The following is a 27,838-nucleotide window of genomic DNA, read 5'->3' on the forward strand; positions in this document are numbered from 1 at the left end:
TCCTTATTTACTTTAGGTTATGCAAAAGAACAGCAACACAAAGCTTAACCTGATCCCATTCACCAGCAGTAGCACATGCTTAGCATAAGACCAAATCTCCATTTTCTGACATAATTGGACGTTTATAGCATGCAAGGCACAACACACAAAGCCAGGAACAATGTTCTTGACCAGCCAAAAAAACTGAATACAAACTATAGTAACTGAAATCAGGAAGCAGGTACTGTAATCCAGTTAGAAGTCACGAGGCACACTTAGTTTCCTTGCTACAACACCCTTTGGAAATACATTCTCTATTAGATGCCCAGAACTAGTTGAAAGGTTTGCCAGTTGAATCCAAATTTCCCATAGAAATACATTGAAAAAGGTCAGAAACTTTAAAAAACCTAAAAGAAATTCACTTACCAGGTACTGTAGACTGAGCCTGGCTCTTCACAGTGCCTTGGTAGACCCCAGAACAGCCAAAAAAGAGCCCCAAACAGCTAAATGCCAGCAGGCAGCCTGCAGACGGCAGCCATTTTGTGCTCTTCTCCATTCCTGCCCTTTCCCCACCTAACAGCTGATCAGCCGCTTCCCAGGCAAGCAGGTTTCAACTCAAACGGAGCACCTTTTAATCCAAACAGGGTTTAACTCAAAACAAGAAGCTTTTAAAGAAAAACAAGCAGCTCTCTAACTGCTTGGACTAGCAAGGAAGCAGACAAGCAGCCTCTTCACTAACTGAGTTTCGATTTTCCCTGCCTTCCCCACATATTAGGTATGCTAATATATGTGCACTGGAGGATTGTGGGAGGAACATCTAGCCCCTGATGGGGGTCCTGTGGGGCACCCCAAAACACTGAGGAGCTCTCCTGGCCTCTTTCAGCACTGGGGCTGTGCAACCCTGTTCTGATCAGGAGGTCCAGCTGGAGGTCACCATGCCTTTTGGGGATAGGCCACAGAAAGGGGCAGGTGGTTTAGGGGACATTCCAACTCAGATCTGGCAGGGAAGATACCATTCTTGTAAGAGTGGTTTTCCCAGGGTAAAGCTCATCTATTGCACTTCAGATGAGCTGACCCCTGTGATTTCCCCAAATGTGGGAAAATCAACTGCCTAAATGGGGGACTGTGTTTCTGGTTTCCCCTGGTTTTTATAGAATCACTCCTTCCCCTTTGGTCCTTGGCTGTTTGCATTGCTTGCTGTCACAGGCCTGTTTGTGTTGCTGGTTTTCCAGTTGAGCTGCAGGGAGCAGATATTGGAAAGCCAGCAGTGCAGAATGCTGAGGTCAGAACAGCACGCAGTCTCTGCTGTCAGTTCAGAGGCCTCCTGGCATGGCAGTGGGAGGCTTTTGGGTGGTGGTGGCTGAACCCTGGGTTATTGCATTCGCTCCATAAGACGCATGTACTTTCTCTCCCACCTTTTTGGAGAGAAAAAGTGCGTCTTATGGAGCAAAAAATACGGTAAGTAAGGCATGGATGACAGTGCCAAATCAGGTTGACTTCAGAAAGGACATAGCTGATACACTAAACAGAGTTTTGCAAATGCACTCCTTATCATCGCTCAACTGACAGTCTGGGGTAGTGCAGAATAAAGGAGTAATCATAGACTGCAAGCCTCCTAAATGTAAACCAGGGATTTGGTTCCTTCTAGAACAAGTTAAGTATCAGTTTCCGAGCCTGAGGTTGTATTGCCCAGCAGTAGCTCTGTCTTGTTAGGATTTAACTCCAGCCTGTTCACCCTCACTTCCTAACTTTTTGAGTGTAGACAGTGGTCACTGCTTCCCTGAACTTGGTTACATTGGTGGCACCTCATTACAACACTTTGGAATCGAATGGGCACATCAAGTCATTGTACTCTAGAGCAGTGGTTCCCAACCTTCAGTTGTTGTTGTTGTTTAGTCGTTTGGTCGTGTCCGACTCTTCGTGACCCCATGGACCAGACCACGCCAGGCCCTCCTGTCTTCCACTGTCTCCCGGAGTTGGGTCAAATTCATGTTGGTAGCTTCAGTGACACCGTCCAACCATCTCGTTCTCTGTCACCCCCTTCTCCTCTTGCCTTCACTCTTTCCCAACATCAGGGTCTTTTCCAAGGAGTCCTCTTCTCATGAGATGGCCAAAGTATTGGAGCCTCAGCTTCAGGATCTGTCCTTCCAGTGAACACTCAGAGTTGATTTCCTTCAGAATAGATAGGTTTGCTGTCCTCTGAAGATGCCGGCCACAGAGACTGGTGAAACGTTAGGAAAAACCACCTTCAGAACACAGCCAAGAAGCCCGAAAAACCCACAACAACCGGGTTTGTTCTCTTTGCAATCCAGGGGACTCTCAAGAGCCTCCTCCAGCACCACAATTCAAAAGCATCAGTTCTTTGGCAGTCAGCCTTCCTTGTGGTCTAGCTCTCACTCCCATATATCATTACTGGAAAAAACCATAGCTTTGATTATGCGGACCTTTGTCAGCAAGGTAGAAGCTTAAAAAAGCTTGAGTAGAAGCTTAAAGAAGAAGAAGAAGAAGAAGAAGAAGAAGAAGAAGAAGAAGAAGAAGAAGAAGGAGGAGGAGGAGGAGGAGGAGGAGGAGGAGGAGGAGGAGGAAACAATTCCCCATATGTAATTTGTACATTGTCTTTGGTCCTGCAAACTTCAGCACCATGTCCAGTGGCGTTATGAGAAAGTGCTTTCTTGGTTATTGTTCCTGAGCTCTGGACCTCATTAGAAGTTAGGAGGAGTATGTTTGCTCCAGCTCTGTTGTCCTGCTGCAAAGAAATAAGATTTATTTCAGGGGAGATTTAGCAGCTGACCATTTGCTGAGCAAAGAGTGTTTTACAAGGCGGGTGCTATTTTCTTCACTGGTATGTTTGCATGTTAAATTTAATTGTTTTTAAATATTTGAATAGTTCTGTGTTCTAATTATTGTTTATTGCTGTTCATTCATTCTTACTGTGAATCTACCCTGAGCCCCATTTTTGAGAGAAAAAATTAATCCAATTAATTTTTTTAAAGTAGGTATCAATAGACATTTGAAAGTGTGTGAAAAATGTTTTTTTTGGGTAGCCTTTTAATGCTTTTTTTTCTTTTTTGTTCTTTTCCTGCCCTGGTGCCCACTTCCTGATCAAACTGACTTGGATAACTCTACAGCAGAAGTGAGGTTCATTGATTGCCTAGTTTGAGATTTAGCAACCGATTTCATCGTCCTCACCCTAGATTTTATGAGGCATTTGAATTTGTATGATGTGCACGAGAAATTAAAGCAGTTATTTCCTTTAACTAGTTTTTGGATGTAAGCAAGTCTTTGAAGAAGGGGAAAGGCAAAAGACTGTCAATGTGCAACACAAGTGTCTTAAACATACAAACACAACCTTGGTAAAAGCACTTAGTGAAACTTTTCAAGGTCCCTAAGCAATATAAAAACATAAAATGAAACTGTTAGAAATCTATTGAAACATTATCTGGTTCACTGAACATTCAGTGCAAACTCCTCCTTGGAATCATTCCTTTTAGAGAAATGTTTTTAAAAGCCTCGGCAACATTGTCTGGACAGGAGGACATCAGGGAATTCCTTTCTATGAAGACATTGTGCAGCATTAATATTGATTTAATATAGCAACTTGCTGGCACTACTGTATCAAAGGGTTACTTTCTAACTCTGCTGTTAATGTGCCTCCCCCCAATGATTCCTTCAGTGTAAGGGAAGTTTTTTTGCAAAAGGGTACAAGAGTAAGGTGACTCTCCATCTTCTAAAAAAATCCATTGTCCAAGGTTTTATTGCCTGACTTAAGTTGCTATGAAGTTGGAACCCAGTATAGAAAATCTTGGGGACTGGGATCACATGCTGTTGTGAAAGGTGTTGTGTTCGTTGATTTGTTTACCATTTATGCACACTATTAAATCAGTTTGTACCACTGTATTCTCCTGTGTAGATGAGCACATCTGTGTTTAAGGGCATCCTTTGCATGATAAAACACAAATACTATCTGTCTACTTCCTGTTCTTCACTACCTCCAGGATGTCCTACTCCTGGAGACAACATTGTCTGTCTCTTTGTCTGTCTCATAAACATACAGCTCATTCTCAAAGTGCACACCTTTCTCTCCCGTACATGTTTGCACTGTTTCTGTCCCTCAACATGCTACTCCCAACACACAGACCATCCATCCACACGTAGGCACCACACTGGTCTTTTGCACAGCCAGTTCTGCTCTGACTCACACATATACTTGCATTGTCTCACATTCACCATTCAAAGAAAATCACATGCACATTCCTTTCTTTCCTGCATATGCACATGTGGCTTTCATCCCACATCATTTACCGGTATGGGATTTCTTTTCAGTGAGCTGAGCTGCAGAGAGGTCCCTTTTTATTCCCATCCTGCTGCCACAGATAATGGATTGGAACTAATCTTCAATTTAATGAAGGAACAAAAAAAGTCCTAGTATTCATCCTCCAGGACTTTCTGGCTGAGCACAGTTGTAGAGAGCTTCCTTTTTAAATCCCGTTCTGGTGTGTTGGACTGGGAGATTTTAACGTTAGTGCTGCTGGACTAAATGAATTTTAAAACATTTGATACTTGTAGGGATACTGATATCAAATTCACTTTGTTTTGTATATTAAGAAGTGTGTTTGGATTAATTTTGGCATTCAGACACCAGCTTGTATGGGTGGGAAAAAAATCCCAGTGTGCTGATGTTTGTGCAGTAATAACTAATATTATGTTGTCTTGGTACTCCATATCTCAGGTAGGGGAATGTTATATGTGAATAGACAGAACCGAATTACTGTCATGCAAGTTTTGGTAAAACAGGCTAGTTCTGATTTTCTGCCAATTTTTGTTGTTCTTGTGAGGTCTTGTCATGGGTGTGATCTGAAAATGTGTATCTTACACTTTACGCTGCTTGTTTGAGCAAAAGTAAAAATAGATTCCACATTAGAAAGATCTATGACAACAAGACAGAAGGAGTTACTAGACTATGAACTGTTGCAGTGATCTCCATCTGCTGAAGCAACCTTGCTAAATTTTTATTTGTTCTCTTGGCAGGGAGAGCAATTTTCTGTCTGCAAGAGGTCAAGCAAATATAGTTTTATTTATCACAATGACTTTGTTGCAGGAACTGAGCTAGTGGCTTTTGTACCGGGTTTGTCCTGTATCCCCCCCCCCCCCTTTAAACAGTAGAAAGGTTGTGGATGCAGTTTCTTAAAACCACCTACGTTAACACAGCTGCAGACTGCAACAACCACAATGGCAGTTAAACACATTTATTGTATGCTAAGATTCAGCTGCAGACTGCAACAACCACAATGGCAGTTAAACACATTTATTGTATGCTAAGATTCCCCAGTTGGAGTAAGCGAACATCAGCAGTATGTACTATGAAGATGCAAATGCTGTTATAAACTTGCTAATTCTGCTGCTGGCACAAATATAAAATGTTGTGAAAGAAAAGAAAAGAAAAAGACTGCTTAGTCAGTTGACTGAATGAGTGTAAATCTTGGAACAAGGAGGAGTAAACCATTGTTAAAATATTACTTTGAAGCACACGATACCATCAGGTGGTGGGAAACGCCATTTACTATTTAAATGTAGATGGTTGTGTTGCATTCTTCATTTTATATCATCTGTTTTGAATTTTGATCACATAGTTTGAATAAAGTAACAAACATGTAATAGTGAATGAAAACAATTTGAATATGTCTGTATTACAATCATGTTTTCCCTGTACATGAATATATTCTTAGGAAAAATTATTTATTTATTTATTTATTGCATTTATACCCCGCCCATCTAGTCAATTGAAAATGCTGCCATAATCTCCTCCCTCCCCAACGGTTTGTCAGTTATGGTTTAAGGAGATATCTGGAACTGTTCATTCTGTCATCCGTGTGTGCATAGTATACCTACTTAATTTATTTCCCAAATTAAATGTTCTTAAATGTTAAATAATCAAAGCAAACAACACAGCTGTGGGGCTAGCTTTTTTCTGAATGAGGATAGTGAAATATTTGAAGAACAAATAATTGGAAAGTAATGCTAGTGTCACAACCACGTTTGTTGTGTCAAAGGCACTATAGTCATGTATGAATACTGCAAGTATATTGTGGATTTTGATGTGGGGGGCATGAAGTGTATCCTTAGTTGAGAAACAGAGTCCAGTATCCATTTGCATAGTACCATTTTCACAGTGTGAGTGATGTCATCAGCAGATTGCCACTAATCAAAGAGTTCCTTTTTCAGTTTCACAGTGATACAACTTTATGTCATTGCATGCATTATGAATGTGCATTCTGAAATCGAAAAAGAGTTTATTTAATTAGAGGCAGTCTGACTATGCTGGTGGCATTACATTGGCAGAGTTCAGGTGGAGCTATGCGACGGAATATTGGATAATGAAACATAGAAATACAGACTGACACTCTAGTGTGAAGAAATCTTTCTTAAAATGTATACTTTTGAGCTTGTAGAGAAATACAGTCCTACTGACACCCTTCCCCATACTGTGGTCTTTTGAACACATTGTGAAGTGTAATTATGTGTATATATACATAGAATATCTGGTGAGGATAACATTTTGTTAATGTGGGTTTGAGGTCAAAATGCTAATGTCATTATATATATTTTTAATTATGCTATTTATTTTAGAGGAAGTTGGGTCATTGACTTAACAACAGTTGGGTTGTTGACTTAACAAGGACTTAATGTGTAATTTCTCTCTCAGCTTTTGTTTTCTCGCTGTAAAATAAAAGCCTATCTGTGCTATGTTCAGTTTTAAGAAATTCAGTGAGAACTAGTGTACTAATTATATAATGCTGTACAATATTTGCATTATTCACTTTATTCACAGTACTTCTAGAGCAATTTATAGTATAAAAACTAAACCAGTGTAGTGAAAACAGTGTTTTCAATATTTTGTGGTAAATAGAACAGAATCACAATAGAAATCTTCTAATGCAGTTGAACATTTGAAGACATAGTAAAAAAAAAGAAAAAAAAGAAATTGCTTAACTCTAGAAAGAGGGAGCCAAATGAACATCTACCCCAAAAAGCTGAAGCTACCAAAAAGGCTGTACTTTTGATAAAGGTTTACATACTCTGAGTAGAGGATGGTATATCCTGGATCATAAATGTTGATGGAATTTATGTGTAGAAAACAGACTGTGGGATAATCAGAGCACAGATTATTTATAGCTTTATGGGTCTACTTTAGCACCTTGAATTGGGCCTCAAAACAAACTGACAAGCAATGCAGATGCTTAAAATAGGTGTGATATTGTTCCAAATCCCATCCATCAGTTGTCAGTATGTTGCATACTAATTTAAAATTGCTGGTGTCTTTTAAAGGAAAGTTCCACATAGAACACATTGCATTAATAGAATCTGGAAGTCCCCAAAGCATGGATAATATCTTGGTCTGTGTCTTCCAGGAGAGGAAATAGCTTGGCCCTGTACCTGAAGCTGATAACAGATACTGTATGTCAGGGCACAGCTACTACCAGGGGAATCTAGGATCCATGTATGCTTCTGGAGCAGCCCAAAAGCCAGCTAGCTGCAGTCACAGTTCACCAGAGTCACCAAGTCTGCTTTTGTCTGGTTTGAGTTTAAATATATTCATCCTAATCTGGTTTGCTGTGGATCCTAGAGTGCATTTGGAAATGTCACCATGTTGTTCAGCTCTGATGAAAAATGAGAAAAGCTGACTGTCATCAGACACAGCTCATATCCCTGGGTGACTTTCTTTAGTGGTTACATGTAGAAAGATGCTTAAAAAGCAGGAAAGACAAAAATGGAATTCTGAGGAACTCAATAGGATAATGGACACAACGACTAATGTTTGTTTCCTAACATTCTGTAGAGTTTCACATCTGGAATGAAGTAATATCTAAATGTTGCTTCCAAACCACAAGTGGAAGATCTGATCCAATGAGAGGCAATAGCATAAAATCTTTAGAGAGGTTTAAATCAAAAGTGGACACCATCTGCCAGGATCTTACCTCCTATTTGAAAACAGTGGATCGAGCTGAGATGTCCAGTGCTCTGTCTTGCCCGATGAGACTTAACCACTTTCAGCCAGTGACATCAGACATGGTGGGCAGAGTGCTTGACCACTGTCGTGCCACCTCCTCCTCCCTTGACCCTGCCCAGCCTGGCTAATCAAAGCAGCCAGGCCTATGACATCTGAATGGGCTATGGCAATAATTAATGGGTCTCTCCAGCAAACACTCATTAGACCCATTAGGAAGAAACTGAGCTTGGCGGCGGACAATATTGGTAATTATAGGCCTGTCGCCAATGTTTCTTTTCTCAGCAAGGTAGTTGAGAGGGTGGCGGGCTCTTCTGGGATGAAACCAATGCCTTGGATCTGTTCCAGTTGGGCTTCAGGCCGCACCACAGCATGGAAACAGCATTGGTCGCCCTGTTGATGACCTACTGAGGGAGGCCGGCACGGGCATAATGTCTCTGTTGGTCCTCCTTGATATCTCAGCTGCCTTTGATACCGTTGATCACAGTATTCTCCTGGGGAGGCTCTCCGAGCTGGGAATCGGTGGCCTGGCTCTTGCCTGGCTCTGTTCCTTCTTGGAGGACCATCCCCAGAGAGTGCAGATTGGAGAGAGTTTCTCGGCCCCATGGAGCCTTAATTGTGGGGTTCTGCAGGGCTCGATTATCTCTCCAATGCTGTTTAACATCTCTATGAGGCTGCTGGGAAGGGTCATCAGGGGTTGTGGGGCTTTGTGTCATCAGTACACTGATGATACTCAGCTGTACATCTCCTTTTTTCCAACAACAGCGGATGCTGTTTCGTCCCTTGAGCACTGCCCGGGGGCTGTTCAGCAATGAATGCTGGTGAATGGACTCAGGTTGAATCCGGGCAAGACGGTGGTCCTTTGGGTGGGTGTCCCAGACATCAGTGGTCTGGGAAACTCCCGTTCCTTTGGGGGGTGACTCTTACCACCAAGAGTGAGGTTCGCAGTTTGGGTGTACATCTGGACCTGGCGCTCGCCATGGAGACCCAGGTGTCGTCATTACCATCCTGGACCTATAATATATGTTTTTGGTTTTGTTGTTTTTAAATTTGCAAACCGCTCAGAATAGACCTTTGGTCTAGATGGGCAGGATAGAAATCAAATAATTAAAAATAAATAAATAAATCAAACAACAAGTAAACAAGCAAGCAAACCCAGGGCCAAGGTCTGTTGGCTAGGGATTTAGACTGTGCACAGACGTGGCTGGTTTAGTGGCTAGCTAGGATTGTGCCTTACAGGGTAGAAATAGCCAGAACAGACAAAATTGACTGCTCGTAAAGAAGCAGGGATCGAATTCAAACATTTCTTTCTCCTGATAAGTTCCTAGAATCTCTCTTATTCATCTCTGTTGTGCCACCTAATATACTACGCACACTAAAATAAAGGAGAATCTGAAAACAGAAGAAGTTATGTTGTCACCTGTTTCTCAGTCAAAACAGAATACAGTGGTGCCTCGCTTAGCGAGCGCACCGTAGAACGACGAATCCGCATAGCGAGGGGGTTTTAGCGATTGCAAATGCGATCGCAAAGCGATGGCCCCTATGGCCGAAAATCGCTTTGCGATGGTCGGTAAGTGGTTCGCTTACCGACCTTCACTTTGCGCCCCGCGGATCAGCTGTTCGGCGGGTCCAAAATGGCCGCCGGAACACCCGAAATGGCCGCGGGCAGCGTTTGCGCGCCCTTGGTAAGCGAGGGGAGGGCGCGAAAACGCTGCACGCGGCCATTTCAGGTGTTCCAGTGGCCATTTTGGACCCATCGAACAGCTGATCCGCAGTCTCGTTACAGCCGAAATGGCCGCGCGCAGTGTTTTCGCGCCCTCCCCTTGCTTACCGAGGGCGCGAAAATGGCTGCCGGACCCGGAAAACATCGCTGTACGGTGAGTTTTCTGCCGATTAATGTGTTTAATGCGTTTAATGCGTTCCAATGGCTTTTTTTGATCCGTACAGCGATGTTTTCGCATAGCAAAGGTTAATCCGGAACAGATTAACCTCGCTATGCGGGGCACCACTGTAATTAGCTCTGTTGTCTCACAGAGAGAAAATAAATATCATTTATTTATTTATTTATTCATTCATTCATTCATTTATTCATTTATTTATTTATTTATTTAATTTATTTAATTTATTTAATTTATTTATTGAATGTATATACCGCACCTTCTGGCAACCAGGCCACTCTGGGTGGCTAACAGTATTAGAAACAATATTAAGGTGAGCCAAAGAGGTAGCACGTGAAGGTGGTCGAGTGTTGTCATGGTGGCTCAAGGTGCCTCTGGGAAGCGTGGCAGGGCCGGAGCTTCTCAAGGGCTCGATCCCCAAGAGGAGCCTCTGCTCCAGGCCATACTGGTAGCGGACAGCTTCAACCGCCGCTTCTTCCCGATCGCCAAGGCTGACCCCAGGTCAGCGAAGGGGAAGGCCATGGACGAAGGGAGAGCCGGGCAGCCGCTGGGGCTCCTCTGGTGCTGGTAGGCTGTCTCGGCCCTTATCCGGGGACTCAGGCGCCCGCCAGCCGAGGCCTGGCTCCTAAGGTCCCCTTGTGAGCCGGGCTTTTGGGGTCCGTAGGCCAAACCGGCTACACCACCTTGCCGGCTTCAGGGACCGCTTGCTATTACTTTTTGATTTGGTGTATTCTCATAAATAGACCACTTATTTTATGTGGTGCAGGAGACAGAAGAATCTGAAGCAGGTAAGAGGAAGAGTTAGAAGCCATGTTGTGCAAAGGCCATGCCATCTTATTGTAGGAGGGGAAATGTTTGGTAGGATTTCTGAAGGCGTTCCTGGATCTGAAGCATTCCTGAAGATATTTTGAACTTGGCAATATCTGGAAATTCTGTTTGAATTTAAAGTCCTAAGAGTGCTTAAAAACTATTTTGCAGGAGCAAAGATCAGAGAGCAACATAGGAACTGATTGGCTTGAACATCATCATCATCTTAAAACATCTTAAAGCTGGAAATGACCCTATGGATTTTCGAGTCCAGCCTCAGTCAAGGAAGCACACTGGGAAATTTAACTCCCAACCTCTGGCTCCACAGCCAGAGACCTAAACCCAGATAGATTTTAGCTATCTAAAATCCAGTAAATCATTATGTAATTACTGTATTTTTCGCGCCATAAGACGCACCTCTCCATAAGATGCACCAAATTTTAGGAGAAGAAAATGAAAAAAAATCTGTTTTCTTCTCCTAAAAATTTGGTGAGTCTTATGGAGAGGTCCATCTTATGGAACACACCCTAGGATCCTAGGGTCCTAGGGTGTGTTCCAGGACCCTTTGCAGACTCACCCTGCCCCCCTGGAGGCCAGAAGGGGTGAAATCGCCACCTTTTGGGGCTCTTTTGAAGCCTCAAAAGAGCCCCAGAAGGTGGTGATTTCACCCCCTCTGGCCCCCGGGGGGGCAGGGTGAGTTTTCAAAGGGTCCTAGGGTGTGTTCCAGGACGAGTGAGCCTTCCAGGACCCTTGCGACGCTCCCCCCCCCACTGGGCCAGCACGGGCGAAATCAGGACCTTCAGGGACCTTTCTGAGCCTTTCCAAGCCTGAAAAAGGTCCTGGAAGGTCATGATTTCGCCCCCGCTGGCCCCATGGGGGTGGGGGGAGCGTCGCAAGGGTCCTGGAAGGCTCACTCGGACCCTTGCGACACTCCCCCCCACGGGGCCAGTAGGGGCAAAATCACCTTCGCTCCATAAGGCGCACAGACGTTTCACCCCACTTTTTTTGGTGGGGAAAGTGCGTCTTATAGAGCAAAAAATACAGTAAATATTTCATAGTACTAGTCCCTGATTCATTTTCTGAAAAAGGCCCCTGCATTTTTCCGGCCTTTCCCCAGTCCTTCACATCTTTGTTTGCCACATGTGTCAGAGCATGTCTAGTCTGGCTGTATCCTTCACAGTTTCCTCAGACATATAGGGAGGACAGCCTGAACATTTCTACTGCTGCCAGTATGCATGTTCATTTTTAACTTGACTTGACACGACCAAGCAAGTTTCACAAGTTTGTTTGCTGTGTTTTCTTACAATCATGTGCTGCTGCTGGTGGTGTCTTGAAGCCGTGGAGGCTTGTAAAGGCTTCTGTAGGTGGTGTTTTGGTCTTGTCTTAAACATTTGAGATCACTAACAATGATTACAATGAACACAGTCCTACATAAAAGTGGATGAAAAATAAAGTTGTGATAAATTGTCAAAAACAAGGCTTTCATGTGCTCAGTAATGTTTGTCCATTATATGGAAAATAAACGTCCACTGTAATGTGTCATCCAGTTACTTGCAACTTACAGTTGATATAAAAAGTTTACACACCCCTGTTAAAATGTCAAGTGTCTGTGATGTAAAAAATATTAAAAAATGAGACAAAGATAAATCATTTCAGAACTTTTTCCACCTTTAATGAGATGTATGAACTGTACAACTCAGTTGAACAACAAACGGAAATCTTTTAATTGGAGGGAAATAAAAATAAAAAACTTAAATAATATGGTTGCATCTGTGTGCATACCCTTAAACTAATACTTTGCCGAAGCACCTTTTGATTTTATTATAGCACTCAGCCTTTTTGGGTATGAGTCTATCAGTATGGCATATCTTGACCTGGTAATATTTGCCCACTTTTCTTTGCAAAAACGGTCCAAATCTGTCAGATTGCAAGGACATCTCCTGTGCACAGCCCTCTTCATATCACCTCACAGATATTCAATTGGATTCAGGTCTGGACTCTGGCTGGGCCATTCCAAAACATTAATCATCTTCTGGTGAAGCCTTTCCTTTGTTGATTTGGATGTATGCTTTAGGTCGTTATCATGCTGAAAGATGAAGTTCCTCCTCATGTTCAGCTTTCTAGCAGAAGACTGAAGGTTTTGTGCCAATATTGACTGGTATTTGGAACTGTTCATAATTCCCTCTAGCTTGACTAAGGTCCCTGTCCCAGCTGAAGAAAAATAGCCCCAAATATGATGCTGCCACCACCATGTTTCACTGTGGGTATGGTGTTCTTTTGGTGTTTTTGCGCCAAACAGATCTTTTGGAATTATGGTTGAAAAGTTCAACCTTGGTTTCATGAGACCATAACACTTTTTCCCACATGCTTTTGGGAGACTTCAGATGTGTTATTGCAACATTTAGCTGCAACATATTTTTCTTTGTAAGAAAAGGCTTCTGTCTTGCCACTCTACCACATAGTCCAGACATATGAAGAATACGGGAGACTGTTGTCACATGTACCACACAGCCAATACTTGCCAGATATTCCTGCAGCTCCTTTAATGTTGCTGTAGGCCTCTTGGCAGTCTCCCTGACCAATTTTCTTCTAGTCGTTTCATCACTTTTGCAGGGACGTCCAGTTCTTGGTAATATCACTGTTATGCCATATTTTCTCCACTTGATGATGACTGTCTTCACTGTGTTCCATGGTATATCTAATGCCCTGGAAATTCTTTTATACCCTTCTCCTGACTGATACCTTTTAAAAAGTGAGATCCCTCTGATGCTTTGAAAGCTCTCTGTGGACCATGGCTTCTGCTGTAGGATGTGACTAAGAAAATGTCAGGAAAGACCTGCTAGCATAGCTGATCTTTATTTGGGATTCCTCAGAGGCACTTTAAATGATGGCATAAAATACTACTGCATAACAAGTTCCCCCACGCATGGACGCCCCCCACCCCATTCACAGACGCCGGCGGTGTCAGCCCCCCCCCCGTCCTTGGAAGAACGGTCTTCAACAAAACCGGTCCCTGACATTAAAAAGGTTGGGGGCCACTGGTAATAGTGGATAGAGTGATGGACCAGGATTTATTAGACACCTGGGTCCAATCCCCACTTGACCATGGAAACTCATTGGGGTGGGGGGATAAAAAGTAAAAAAGTAAAATTACTTATCTCACTCAGTTTGAAAGCTCAATTAGGGTCACTATAAAGTCAGTTCGGACTTGATGGCACATCACATATACAGATATGATGGTATAAACTGAGCTCTTGGTTTACCTGGCATTATAATTTGGAGGATGGGAAAGATTTTGACCTTTTGTAAGAATCATGTATTAGCCATTATTTTGATTGAAGTAGCAGTTTTATTAATGTTTTACTGTGCTTTTAATTTTTTCATATGTTTCAATTACATCAGAAGATTTTACAAAGAAGGACAAGGTATAAGCACATTAACAAATATAAACAGTAAACAGACCTTTACATTGAAGTCTTATAAGGTTTAAAGTTGTGCAATAGAATTTCTATTCATTATCTGTTGGATAGCATAGCAGTTTAACAGAACTGTATTTTTGTTTATATTGATCTAAGGCTACAGTAGTTTGTGGGCTCTAAAATCCCCTGCTGTTACTGTCACAAGTGAGATTGGTAAAGTATTTTGGCTGCTGACATTTTTATGTACTTTAGAGCAAGTTCAAAAAGTAAACATCATAACAGAGTTTCTTCAGCTTTCATCTTACACTGAAAGTATATTTATTTGTCCTTGCTTGATATGCTGCAAAGCATTATTAATAATATATTTACTTGATGTTTGATTTTATGATAATGATTTCTAGAGGAGTAGTCTGGAACTAGACAACTAGATGTTGTAAAAGTAACAAATACTGTAGTCTTTTAACATATTAAAGTTTAAATAAATTTAGTACTGTATCAGCTTTTGTTGACTGCAGTCCACTTTCTGAGATGCATAAAATGTTATTATTGGTTAAAGGTACAAATTTTAGCGAGGCAGTTTTGTTGAAATGCAGAAACTACAGAGAGTGACAGTGACATTGTTAATGATAGCCATTCACAAAACAGTTGTGTAGATAGCATATGGCACTGGGTAAAAAACCATTTAACACATTCTGTGTGATTTAAAACCTTTTACTGTCATTTGAACAGCAGAAGATGATTTAATTCTTGATGAATTTTAATAGTGTTGGTTAGCAATGGGCAGTAATAGCGTTCTGAAAAGCTGAAAGTATTTTTGTTCTATTTGTTTTTAAATATTGCTGTTTCTGATGTAAGATTTTTCACAGGCTGACCTGCTTGTTCTGTGGTAAAGGCAGTAGGAAACTGCGGACCAAGGAGCAGGCAGATACTCCTGATGTTGTGACTTTTTTAAACCCTGTAATAATGCATTCCAGAACAGACACAAGGTTGGTACTGGTGTCTAGACTGCTTTTATGGTCTGGTCCCTCACTTTGTATCTCTGATATCTGTCATCTGCTTTCTAGGAATGGCAAACCTCATGTCATGGATCCACAGAGAACACAACCTGAAATGAACCACAGATGGGTACTCTGCCCCCTCTATTTGGGCCATTGTAAAAAGGGCAGGCTGCCAGCAGAAGTACTACTCCAGTGTTGCTATATATTTTCCTTTGTTAAGGAAAGATACAAGAACTGACTTTACAGATATAGTGACTAAATTGCAGATTTTGTTGGGGAACAGCTTTTCAGAGTGTAGAAATCATATTTTTTCTAAGAATAAAATAGATTCATAATGATATTGTTAGCCACAAGCTGTGCAGGAATGAACACCTCCCCCTTCTCTCAGGTAAATGAACTTTAAATGGTGAGAAACAGCTAGAGGCAGAGTGCAGAGATTCTTAGTCAAACCTGATTTTGCAGCCCTTGGGCACACTAGTATCAATTTACATAGTTCATAGAGTTCATTGTGATTCCTCATCAAGACAGATATTACAGATTGACTCCCACTATCTTTTTAAAAGGAGTGCTTTGTAAAAAGTTTGCCTATGAACCTCAGGATATTTTAGTCACAGATATTGCATCCTCAGAAGTGTTTCAAGAATTGCAATTTAACTGTAGCTTTGCAGTAAAAGAACTTAAAGACTTTAGTTGAAGTTCTGTGCATGTGTCAGAATAGGATTATGGTTTGCACACAGAAGCTGACTCATTTAGATATCTGGATCCTTATGTTAACAATATAAAGATTATAAGAAGCTGAATTTTTAAAATGGTGGTAAAAGAGGTTACCAAGTGCTGCTTTAATTCTGAGCATTGTTGAAATTTGTGATAATCATATAGGCAATCCAAGCAATTTCTAGAGATTTACATGAATGTGTTTTGTTAACATTCCCAAGTGCTGTCCTCATGGGTAGACCATTGGGAGACTGACAATGTGGAAGCTGGCAAGACTGTGCTGTCAAGCTGGGAAATGGAAGGTTTTTGTTTGATAGCTGCCTTCTCAACCATTACCTCAGGGGGGAAGAGGAGATCTGAGCTGACAGTTAATAGAATTTAGAGTGTATTGTTTGGTTGTGGAGCTCGGCAGTACCAGATGCATGTGTGTGAGAAAACAGGCTATAGAATTGAACTTCTGGATACACAGATGAAGAGAACATTTCATCTAGGTCAACATTTTACTTGGGCTTCTATCCTTGCAGTTTTTACTCCAGGCATACTGTATGTGTCACAATTGAAGAGCAGAACCATGAGGTGGAGGGGTATAAAAGCAAATAGATCAAGATAACTAAAGGAAGTGAGCCAAGCCATACAGTGCATGGGAATGTTTTCTCAGGTCACCGACAAATTTGGCACAGGGGAAGACACTTCTTTCATGTATATTTACTGAGCAGTGTGACATAATTTGAACTGCTTGTACATGCATGCTGCTAAGACTATTGTGTGCAATCAGTAGTCCTTAGACTTTTCTCCATGTGTATACTAAAGCATCCAGAGTACACCTACGCCAGCATCTCTGTTCTGAGCAGGATATATGGTATGTGCTCCATATGATCAGGACCTATATGCAATGGTTAACAGTGCTGCTGAATCCTCCTAAATTATCATGCTGAGAAACTGTGAAGTATACTTTAGGCTGCCTTGTCAAGAACAGTTTTGAATTCCATGGTAATATGGATTTGCATTTGGTTTCTAACTCTACTTATTCAGCAAGGCACATATTAATCAGGGTTTTTTGTGCTGGGTAGAATGTTGGTGATATAGATGTGGAGGTGCAAATAACTGCTTTTAAAACAAACTGGATGAAGGTCCAGCTTCTTTTTTGACTTTCAGGGGAGTGAGCACTCTTCCCAGTGGCCCATATGTCACGTCACAATCAGTGAGTAGTGTGTCACCTCCTAGAACACAGAAAGTAATCACACTGACATCACAGGATACATTTACATGATTTTATTTCTGTGGTAACATAACCTGTAAGTACAGTGGACCCTCGACCTACAGACGGCTCGACTTACAGACTTTTCGAGTTACAGACTTCTCTGGCCACAAAATTTAGATTCGACTTGCAGCCAGAGAATCGACTTACAGACCAGAAGAAAACCAAAATGGAACAAAAATAGAATAAAAACCGCTGGTTATGGGATTAATCGGTTTTCAATGCATTGTAGGTCAATGGAGATTCGACCTACAGACTTTTCGACTTGCAGCCACTGTTCCAATACGGATTAATTCCGTAAGTAGAGGGTCCACTGTATGCCAGATTCATTATGAAATAAAGAAAAACTTTAAACAACAAAATAAATGGTTCAAATCCTGTTGTGTAGCTCTGTCAGCATAGATTCCAGCTAATGAAACAGTTCCTCTTTTAATTTCGAGTTGCATGCAGTTTTGTCTCATTTTATGCGCAGCTTGCATTATTAGCAGTAGTCTTGCTGCTGTCAGCGATGTCATTCTGTTACTCCAGTGGAGTTACTCAAGAGGATGCTTACCAATGGAAGAAAAGTTATATATTAAACAATTGTTGATTAGAGATGGGGGTATTCGTATTTGTATATGAATACAAATATCACCCCCACAGTGGAGATAAAGAGGGTCCAGCCCCATGGGGCCAGACTGTCCAGCCCCAAGGGGTCAGACTGTCCACTCATGATTACGCTGCTACCACAAGCTGGACGGAGCCTTCCTATTGCTCTGTTGCTCGCGATAGATTAGCCAGTCCTGGAAGAAGGCGAGATGACGAACCTCTCTGCCAGGTCACAAAGTGGCTAATCCATTGTGAGCAATAGAGCGATATGAAGGCTCTGTGCAGCTCGTGGCAGTGGCAGAATCGTGAGTGGACAGTTTGGTTCCATGGGGCTGGACCCTAGTTATCTCCACCTGTTGAGGGATATTTGTATTCGTATACAGATATGAATACCCCCATCTCTGTATTCTCGAAGGCTTTCATGGTTGTCGTGGGTTTTCTGGGTAGTTTGGCTGTGTTCTTATGGTTTTTCCTTCTAACGTTTCACCAGTCTTTGTGGCTGGCATCTTCATCTCTATTGATGATAACTGAAAATAGGGGAAAACGATATAAAGGTCGAAATCTTGTTGCACCATTATGCACATGATTTAACTTTTGTGAATTGCTTTAGTTATGAAATCTCAGTAGATATTATCGGCTGCATATTGAGCTGTGTGACACAGTGTGTAAAAGGTGATGCGTACAGATATTTTTTAAATTTACAACAGGTAACTTATAAAAGTTACGTTATTTGCATAGCTGCACAGCAAGATATCAGTTATTGGTTAGAAAACGTAATGAGCATCATATGTGACAAATGAAGCATAATCTTGATGAACCTCTGTGCTATGTGTTCTAGCTTTTCAGAAGGGTCCAGCATAACTATGAACACCCAGAAATTTATAGTTTGGTTACTACTGTACTTTCTTGCCGTCATTATAGAAACCCTAAAGGGCAACATTCAGTGTCCCGGTATAGTGTTCGGCTTGGTCCTATAGGCTCTTATAGTACTTGATTTTTGTCTGCTGCTGCCTTTTCTAACCCTCTCAAAGCACACTACTATAATTGTTTAGGCACCATTAATAAGCAGCATAGAAATCAGTCTTACAAAGCAACATAGGAATCAGTCTTTCATACTTTGTTATGGCTACCTCCCCATCCCATTTACTTAAAGCATAAATCAGACTTTAACACTGCTGGCAATGAAACTATTTTCTCAACCTCCTTTATCCTTTCTGTATCCGGTATTACAGGACATTCATGCCTCTTCTGCTGTGACAAGCCACTTAAAGGTTTGAGTACGCTACTAAACATGGATTAAAAGAGATGCCTTTTTTCTATCTAACTCCTTAACCCAATTGACACTTTGGAATATGTGCCAGTATCAAATGTGCCTTCCTGTTAGATACTTCAAATTTCTGATATCCCTAAAGTATTTGGCACCTGTCATGTGCACTTTTGAGATATAGCAGTACTGCACTTGGTTTTCCCACAGTGCTATGGCATAATGGACACTCTGGGGACTTGGAGGCATCAGTTAATTTGGTGGTTCTATTCCTTACTGTAGAAGCAGTTCCAGATGGCAGCGGTGGTGGCCTCTGGTCAAGACATGTCCTTTGGCCTGCTGTGTCCCTCAGGACTCTCATCATGAGGTTGTTCAAAGGTTTATTATCACTAATATTTGGATGGCATCTTACTCTGTCTCTTCTTTCCTGCTAAATCTAGGTAAGTTCTGAATCGGTATCTGTTACTGGCAATGAATTTCAGTGGTGGCCAAGAGTGTTTATGCATAGTTAAGCATAGTGTGTGGCATGCACTTTTTCCTGGAAATGTAAAATATAGTCACAGTGACACATATCCTAGTTATAACTGTATCTCATATGGACTATTGTAACATGTGATAGTGTCTTTGGAGGCGTGTCCAGAAACTTCAGCTAGTTTAGAATGTTGTAGTTATACTGTTGACTAGAATTGGTTGTGGGTGGCATATAGTTTCCTGACTACAACAGTTCCAGGCCATTTATGATCATAATCTAGAATACTGGTAATGAGCAACAAAGCCCTATACATTGAAGAGAAGGTTGTCTGAAAATCTTAAAACTCAGGCATATACTTTCTGCTGACAGTAACACAAGACAGGCTCGGTGATGCTCCATCCAGGGAATGCTGTTGAGCAATGCCTCCTATGACTTTTATTCAGACAGACCTTTGGTCTCATCAGTTGACTCATTATGGCTATTATGAATGTTCTGCTATTGCTTTAACAGGTAGTTGTTTTTATAGATGACTTTTAATTGAGTATGAGTTTAATTTTTAAATTGTCATTTTATGCTTTGCTTCATGTTTTACTGCTGTTTGCCACACTGATTATAATTCGTAAAAAGCCAGAATACAAATCTGAGAAATTGATTCCCAGTTGTAAGGCTGTTTAGAACTTCAGGCGTCAAAAGTCAAACTTTGAATTGGACCTCCAAACACCCAGCTGTTGATCTGCTGGAGATACGTTATTGTAAAATTATATTATTTCAGATAATAATGGCCTGGCAACATAGTATTTCATTTTCCCATACAGTATGTCTGACAAAGTGGACTTGTCTATGAAAGTTAGGTGCCACATGTTTTCTTCTTTTGTTTGTTTGTTTGGATCTTGCCTGATATAGTCCAAACTGGTTCAACTTTCTGATAACTGAAAGTGCTCCATGTTACAGTAATCCTGGATGTTATCTTAAGTAGGATAATTGGGACCAGTTCATTTCTACCAAAGAGTTGTTCCATCTGTTTAATACCATATATGGATCCAGTTTTAGAGCTGGATAACAAGCAAACAAAAAAACCTGTAACCTTACTCCTTGAAGTGGGAGTGTAGTTGAATCTTGAGCAGCTCTGAGCAGGCAGGCCACCATAGTGCTGACACCATCTATAACACTTTGCTGTCTTGTGCCCTGAGCTTACCTCAAAGGCATTCTCCTGTCTTAAGTGCTGCCTGGTTTGCCAGGACATTACTCTACCTTTTGTCTTTCTTTTCTGTCAATTTGCTGGGCAAATTGAACAGTGGCTCCACTGTAAAAGAGCCACTTGGAAATGGAACAGATTGACTTTGGCTCGGGGCATGATTAAGCTGATCTCTGTTGTTGACCATTTTGATCACCATAGCACCACTGCTTCATAAATGTCCCTTTTGTAGAACAGGTGTGTGTATTTATTAATAACCTGGATCAAAACTTTGTGTTTTCAAATAGGAAAAAGTGAAAGGAACAATCACACAGTGGACCCTCAACCTACAGAATTAATCCATATTGGAATGGAGTCCGTAGGTCGAAAATGGATTTCCCATAGGAATGCATTGAAAACCATGTAATCCGTAACCCACCCAAGAAACACTCCCCCACAAAACTAAAATAAATTTTTAAAAATTAAACTTTACCTTTTCAAAGCCTTCCAGAGTTCCCCTGCTGCCGCCATCGCCACTGCCGGAGGACTCTGAGGGCTTCGGTGCCGCTGCTGGAGGCCTCTCAGAGGTCCCCCACCTCTGCCGATGCAGGCTTTCCCAGGGTGGACCGGGCCTACCAGGAGAGGGGTTCCCCCGGTAGGCCTGGTTTACTGCTTTGGAGGCACTATCGGCGGGGGGGGGGACCCCCGAGACGCCTCCCATGGCGGTGGAGAAGCCTTGGAAAGCATCCGGAGGCAGATCGGCGGCCTATGGACTGGAAGGAGGAGGTGGGGAAAGCAGCAAATTTGAATTTCCCCGCCTCCCTCTTCTGGTCCGTAGGTCAATTCTCCGGCCACAAGTCGAAGTGAAACTTTGCAGCCGGAGAAGTACGGAAGTCGAAAAGTACGTAAGTGGAGCCGTACTTAAGTCGAGACTCCACTGTATTTATATGCCGCTTTGGGTCCCTTGTTGGGAGAAATGTGGCATATAAATCATCATCATCATCACATAGTTTTTTAAAATGCCAAATCATAGATCTAGAGTAAGTACCATAGTAAAAAGTTTGCAACTATAGTTGTGCTGGATTTAATCATTATTGAACTGAGAGTGAACCATCCTGGGTCCCAACAGTGAGAAAGACAAGAGCTAAATAAATAACAGTACAAAAAACAATACACAGTACACATTGTGCAGCCAGTTATAGTAAGCTGCACTTGTGTAAACTCTGGAATTAATTTTCCCTAGTGCAGTGGATCTTGCATTAATGAAATGACACTGATGGATTCAGACCTTAGTGAAAATATACGTATTGTTGAGCGCTTTCTTTCATCTAACTATTTAAGCAATTCATAAACATTGTCATCTGCCCCCTGAAATTACATCTTCAGAATCAAGAAATTCTGCAGAGATTGTACTATCATTGTAGATTTAGAGTCACTCTTAACAGATCTGCAAATACACTTCCTACAGTTACCATGGCAACTGACCTTCCCTGCTCTGGGGAACATCCCTTCTGTAATCTCTGATTTAAATGAATGAGCAGATATGCTCAGACAGACTTTTACATTTGGACATTATTCTGAAGAGTCATCTGGGGAGGGGCATTTTCTGTATCTTTGTGAACTGAAGTTGGTAGTGATTCCAAACTGAAAACAAAAGGGAGGAGGAAGAGCATGTTAGACTGAAGTTCATTTCTCTGTCTCTCAGATATATTTCAGACTGAACAAACACTTCATGTATTTTCTGACATTCTGAACCCTACAGAATTGAATAGCAAAGGATGGAGGTGGAAATGTTAAGGGCACAACTCAGTGTTTATTACCCTTTCTTTGATGGGTTTCCTTTATTTGTATTAATATGGGGAAAAGAAAAGCAGAAGAAAGAAGAAAGTCTTATTATCCATCATAGTAACAAAGTTCCGGGTACAGTGGTATCTTTATTGGATCATTAAAGAGGGACAAACAAGGCAAGCTTTCAGATCTTTTGCTTGGTTTATTTGTAAGGTCTTTTCTTTGTTATTAGAAATGCAGAAGTTTCATGAGCACTGACACAAGAGTCTTCAGTAAGTAATGATCAATGCCTGCATGCTTATAGAAAGGTAATCTAAGGTTATACAGAATTTTGCTTGTTATAAACAAGCTATGTGTTGGTGCAAACAATCTATTCACTTCTGCTTTGCTCATTCCCATTACTGTGACAATTAAAGGTACCAGGAAAAGTTTCCTCAGCATGCAGATCCTGATTAGTTGCTCCTTTTGCAATCCAGGATCATATACCAGAGTTTATGTACATCAGTTCTTAGATTGTCCACAATATGCTCAGATTCTTGATATTCTTGAGGAATCATTGTGTGTGAACATGTGAACATAGTTCTAGAGTCTTATGCTATTTATTCAGAAGCCCTCCTAGTTTCAGTGAATATTACTGCCATGTAAAGACATCTAAGATCGCAGACCTGGAATTATAATATTTATTTGTTATTTTTTATCTTATTTGTTTGATGGGATATATAGGTGAAGTAATTCATTCTGCTGTTTTTCCCACCAAGTGGCAGTCTACTCAGATTATATTTAAAGATACAATTTAAAAAGCACAATAAAAATGTAAGATTAATGTAAACATAAAATATTTGAAAAAAATATTGGAAACACACCAGTTGAGGCTAATACAGCAACTACGCAGTTGAAAGCCCCTTTCTTCAGCAAGCAGAGTTGTTTGCCAAAGGTGTGGATGAGTGAAAAGCTCTTTGCTGGCTGTTAGAAAGAAACCTTTCTCAGGAAAGGGTGTCAGTGCCTTGAAGCAGCCATGAAAAAGCCACAACCTTACTAGATATGCCTCAGAATTTGCCAGTACTAAGAGAAAGTTACCCTTGAGGTGATAAAAGAGATCTGTAGACAAGAACAGATGGCTATTAGTTGATAATCAGAATATAGCAAGTTCTCTTCTTCCTTCTAAACAGATATCGACTCAGATTTTATAATAAATTTTCTGAGGCTGTCCTATGATCAGCATCTAGTAATATCATTTTCCTAGTTTCAATATTGTAGTTGTGCAGGAAGACTAGATCTAGACTGTGCTCAAGGAGGAAACCCAATGTAGTTTATACTTATCCAGCAGTGGCTTACTATAATTCTCTTTCATGTAGGTACAGTTAGGAGTATGCAGACAGCTGATGTGAACCACCTTGTCCAGTAGTAGAGAATGGTCTGCTAGCACATGCATGTACTACTTTTTGTGCACCTGGAAAATCTGATGGAAGTCTCCTAGGGCAGGGGTCCCCAAACCCTGGTCCGTGGCCTTGGAAGGACCAGGCCATGGAGAAAAATCTCCCACCCCACCTCCCACATGCACTCCCCACCCCACCTGCATGCACGGCCCACCCATCTGCATCCACGGGTGCCCTACCCACCCGCGAGCGAACCCCACCCATATGTGCATATGCATGAGCACACCCTGCACATGCACACACAACCCTGCCTATTTGTGAGTGCACGTGAGCGTGCCCTGCCCATGTGTGCCTCCACCTGTCCGTGAGCACACCCCACTCATCTGCGAGCATGTCTTACCCACCCACGAGCGCAGGGTGCCCCCCCAACCAGTCCGCAGAAAAAATTGGGGACCACTGTCTTAGGGTACTGTTTTCCCCCACTAGTGGTACATTGGATTTAGTCAAAAGAGACTTATGAGGAGAAAATTTGATGCCTAAAATTTGGTTTCATCCTGAATTCTGATTAAAAAATTAAATCCAGATCAGCTTTTCCAGACTTTGTGAACAGAATTTCAGTGATCTGGCTTGAAAGTTACTGCTGAGATCAGACTTTAGCCTCTGGAAATGCAGACTATGAAGAATGCATTATTCCTCAAGTTAGGACGGGCTTGATAACCTGCCATTGAAAAGAATTGGATGAGTGGGTAGAGGGTAGGCTGGGTCTACTGATGTATCTCCAAACGATTTTCAGAATATTGGCAGGAATTTTTGTCACTTTCAGTGACTCTTAGTTGTTTAAGTCAGCAGTCCCCAACCTTTTTCGGGCTGCGGACCAGCTGGGGGAGTGAACTCCATAGGGGGCACCCCCACACTTGCATAGGAGTGTGTTGCACTCACGGGAGGGCATGTCACACTCGTGGGTGTGTGTGTCACACTCGGTGACATGCCTGCTGCGAGCGCAACACCCCCTGTGCGAGCTTGACACACACATACCCACATGCGGGGGGGGGTGCGCGTGGAGATCCGTATTCATGGCCCAGTTCCAGCAGGCTCACAGACTGGCACTGGGACTTGGACCAGGGGTTGACAACCCCTGGTTTAAGTGTAGCAGATGTTAAAATGTTCTCTTCACCACAAATAATGAAGCTGGCAGGAAAACTGGAGGGGGCATGAGGGACACCTTCTCATCCTCCAACAAGATTTCTTGCACATATTAATGTTGTATAATTAATCATTTGAATTATGCAGTATATTTGCATCAGGTGGGGCGGAGGGAAATGAGCCTTTAGGAATATTTAACAGCTTTTTGTAGCATTGAATTAATGGCCAGAATCCAGTGAAAGAATTATGCTGGTGTTAGGTGCATTGGCATAAATTTTACTGGTAAATTCTTGCAGGTTAAGAAGTCACTACTTGTATGTGTTGTTGTTCATCAAATCTTGTGAAGGGTGCAACATCTGACTATAAATGTTGACTTCTTAACTTAGATTTATGCTAAGGGAGCTAATGCTGGGAGATGCAAGGAATAGGATTCTGGTCTTTAGTTAGCACCTACAATTAAGAAAGCAACAGGTAAATCTTGTCTGTAGGCTTACTGGGTAGTGTTTGTGTTCCATTGGCATATAACCTGAGTTATGTACAGCTTTGGATGGTAGCTTCTGTTTTCTGTGGTTCTAGCCAGCTGTTGCATTCCTATTCCAAGGGACATAAAAAGAAAGCTATATTGGTTGATAAGGAAAAAAAAATGTCTATCATCTTATGAAGTCCTGTTTTTCTCTTCACCTTTGCACTTCACGTCTATTATATGCCTGCTGGGTAGAGATGGTGTCTCTGTACTATACCTCATTTCGCACACTGTTGGTGTTAATTAGCAGTAATAATCTCAGCCACCACCTCCACACTGAAGTTTAAATAAGGGAGTAAACGTTTTCTCTCACTTTGGGTAATTGAAAGTTGTTTCACTTTTGTCACAATATGTAATTGCCACAGGTAAGACACCTTTTTGATTTCTGGTGATGTGCCACTTTCATAGCAAATCCTCTTCCACTTTGTTCTAAACCAGCTACTAATTTTGAGAGAGCTCCTGCCTGGTTTCCTGGATATAACTGAACTCACAGAAGAGTATTACAGAGGGAAACATCTTCATGAAAGTAAAGCCACGGCAACCAGCTTGGTAGTGATGGGTTCAGATTTCAAAGTAGCTGCCGTGACCTTGACTGTGCACAGACAAGCTCTGTGTGCTACTGAAGAACTGCAAGGTCCTCTGGATGCCTGCTGCCTTGCTGTGGTTATTAAGGGATTTTATTATTGGTCTAGCAGTTCCTAGCAGTCACATTTTTTTCTAGTTCCTTATATGAAAGTGTTTTAAACAAGAGACATAAGAAGCTGAGATACAAAGAAATCTTTTGAAGTTGAAAGTGGGTCTGCATGAAAATGAACTTCTTGTCTGCGAAAGGAGTCAAGTGTGAAAGAATAGGATAGTTTCACTAAATGAATCTGATAGTCTGAATAAGACACTATAGTATGGCAAAGATGAAAAATTTGTAAAGGTCAGAATTGATCACATGATTTGAAACTAGATGGTGGAAATACATGAAAGGAATTGAGTAGAAATGCTTGAGTATGTTTCTCCCTCTGCCATACACACTTTTTTTCAGACAAAAGGAACTCTAGAAAAATAATAAAAAGAAGCTCAGAATCTAATTCCTTTGGGAGCTTGTCCCCCTTTCATTCAACTCTTCTCTAGTTTCAAACCTTTTCAGATCAAAGAGACATGCTTCTTCATTACTTGCAGTATCTCATTAGAAAGACAAGTCTAATATAGCATACTTCATTTGGCCAACACTTGTGCACATTTTTCTCTAAATTACCATTTTAAAATATTCTGAGTACAGTAGTTCTTGTTAGTGTTTCTCTTTTAATACTTTAGTAATCAACATAATTTGCAGGTTCTCGTACTATAAATCTGAATTACTCAGAACAAGTAATTTGAGTTGGGAAGTGTCTTTTGAATACCAAATGTGGCTTTGACAACCAACATGTAAAACCAATATATCTACATAATTCTGCTTTAGTCCATTTTAAAAATCAGTGTAACTGAGATCAGGGTGTGTATGCTCTCTTCTGACTGATAGTTATGCTACAGCTGACATCTTCAGCATTAAAGTCACTTCTATTATCACCAATTCTTTCCTCAGTAAATATGAAGTGCTGGTGAACAAATTAAGTTTGGGTTTCTCAAGGTTACTAACTTCCTCAGTTTCATGACTCTAGTGATAGGTTGACATATATCTTATGTGGTCTACCATTTATTAAAAGTTGGAGTCCCTATGGCTGATCAGTATATTCAGCTATATACAAAAATGTATACTAATGATCTCTTAGTACTTAACATAAATAGGTATTTATCCTTTGCTTAAGAATGTAAAATATATTTGCTGGATTAGATAAAAGTCCACCTAGTTTAGTATTCTTTGCAGGAATCTTAACAGGCTTCATGCTGTATCCTTCCTTACTATAAGCAGTAAAATGTTTTCTCTTAGGATTGTTGTAGCTCTAATCGTTTAGCCACCACATTTTTCAGTAAGGTGTTTGTTTCTTAAGGAAATTAGTGAAACAACTGAATAATTGGGAAAGGGCATTGCTGCATATAGCTTAGTACTGATTTTACAGAAGTTAAGTGTGGTGGTAGGGGAAGCTGGAATTAGCTATGAAGGTCATCTTGTACTGGCTGAGAAGCTGTGGTGAGGGAGAGATAATAATTCCCTATGTCTAGATGTGCAATGGTGTATTGCTTATTAAAAGTGTCATGCTACTTTTGCATTCACATGGTGAATCACTGTTTCAAAACTGCCAAGAAGATGATGTTCTGCTGCTGATATGAAGTTGGTAGTTTTTAAACAACTTGATTTGACTGAAAGATGATCTGGATAGAGAAACTTTTAAAAGATTTAATCAGTAACTTTCTTTGTTCTGTTATTGACATCTAGATCCAAAGCCCATTTTGATGGCAAAGAAGGGAGAAAATAAGGAAATACAGTGGTGCCTCGCATTACG

At 41.3% G+C, this 27,838-nt stretch overlaps 1 protein-coding gene and 1 pseudogene across 20 annotated transcripts in view; both read left to right on the plus strand.

Moving 5' to 3' along the window:
- Positions 1-27,838, plus strand: part of PTPRF (protein tyrosine phosphatase receptor type F) — a 653,187-nt gene that overhangs the window by 25,107 nt on the left and 600,242 nt on the right. The window lies entirely within an intron of this gene.
- On the plus strand, positions 969-1,123 carry LOC140707173 (U1 spliceosomal RNA; annotated as a pseudogene).

The sequence above is a fragment of the Pogona vitticeps genome, chromosome 4 (genome assembly GCF_051106095.1).
Source record: "Pogona vitticeps strain Pit_001003342236 chromosome 4, PviZW2.1, whole genome shotgun sequence".
In the NCBI taxonomy this organism is placed as follows: Eukaryota; Metazoa; Chordata; class Lepidosauria; order Squamata; family Agamidae; genus Pogona; species Pogona vitticeps.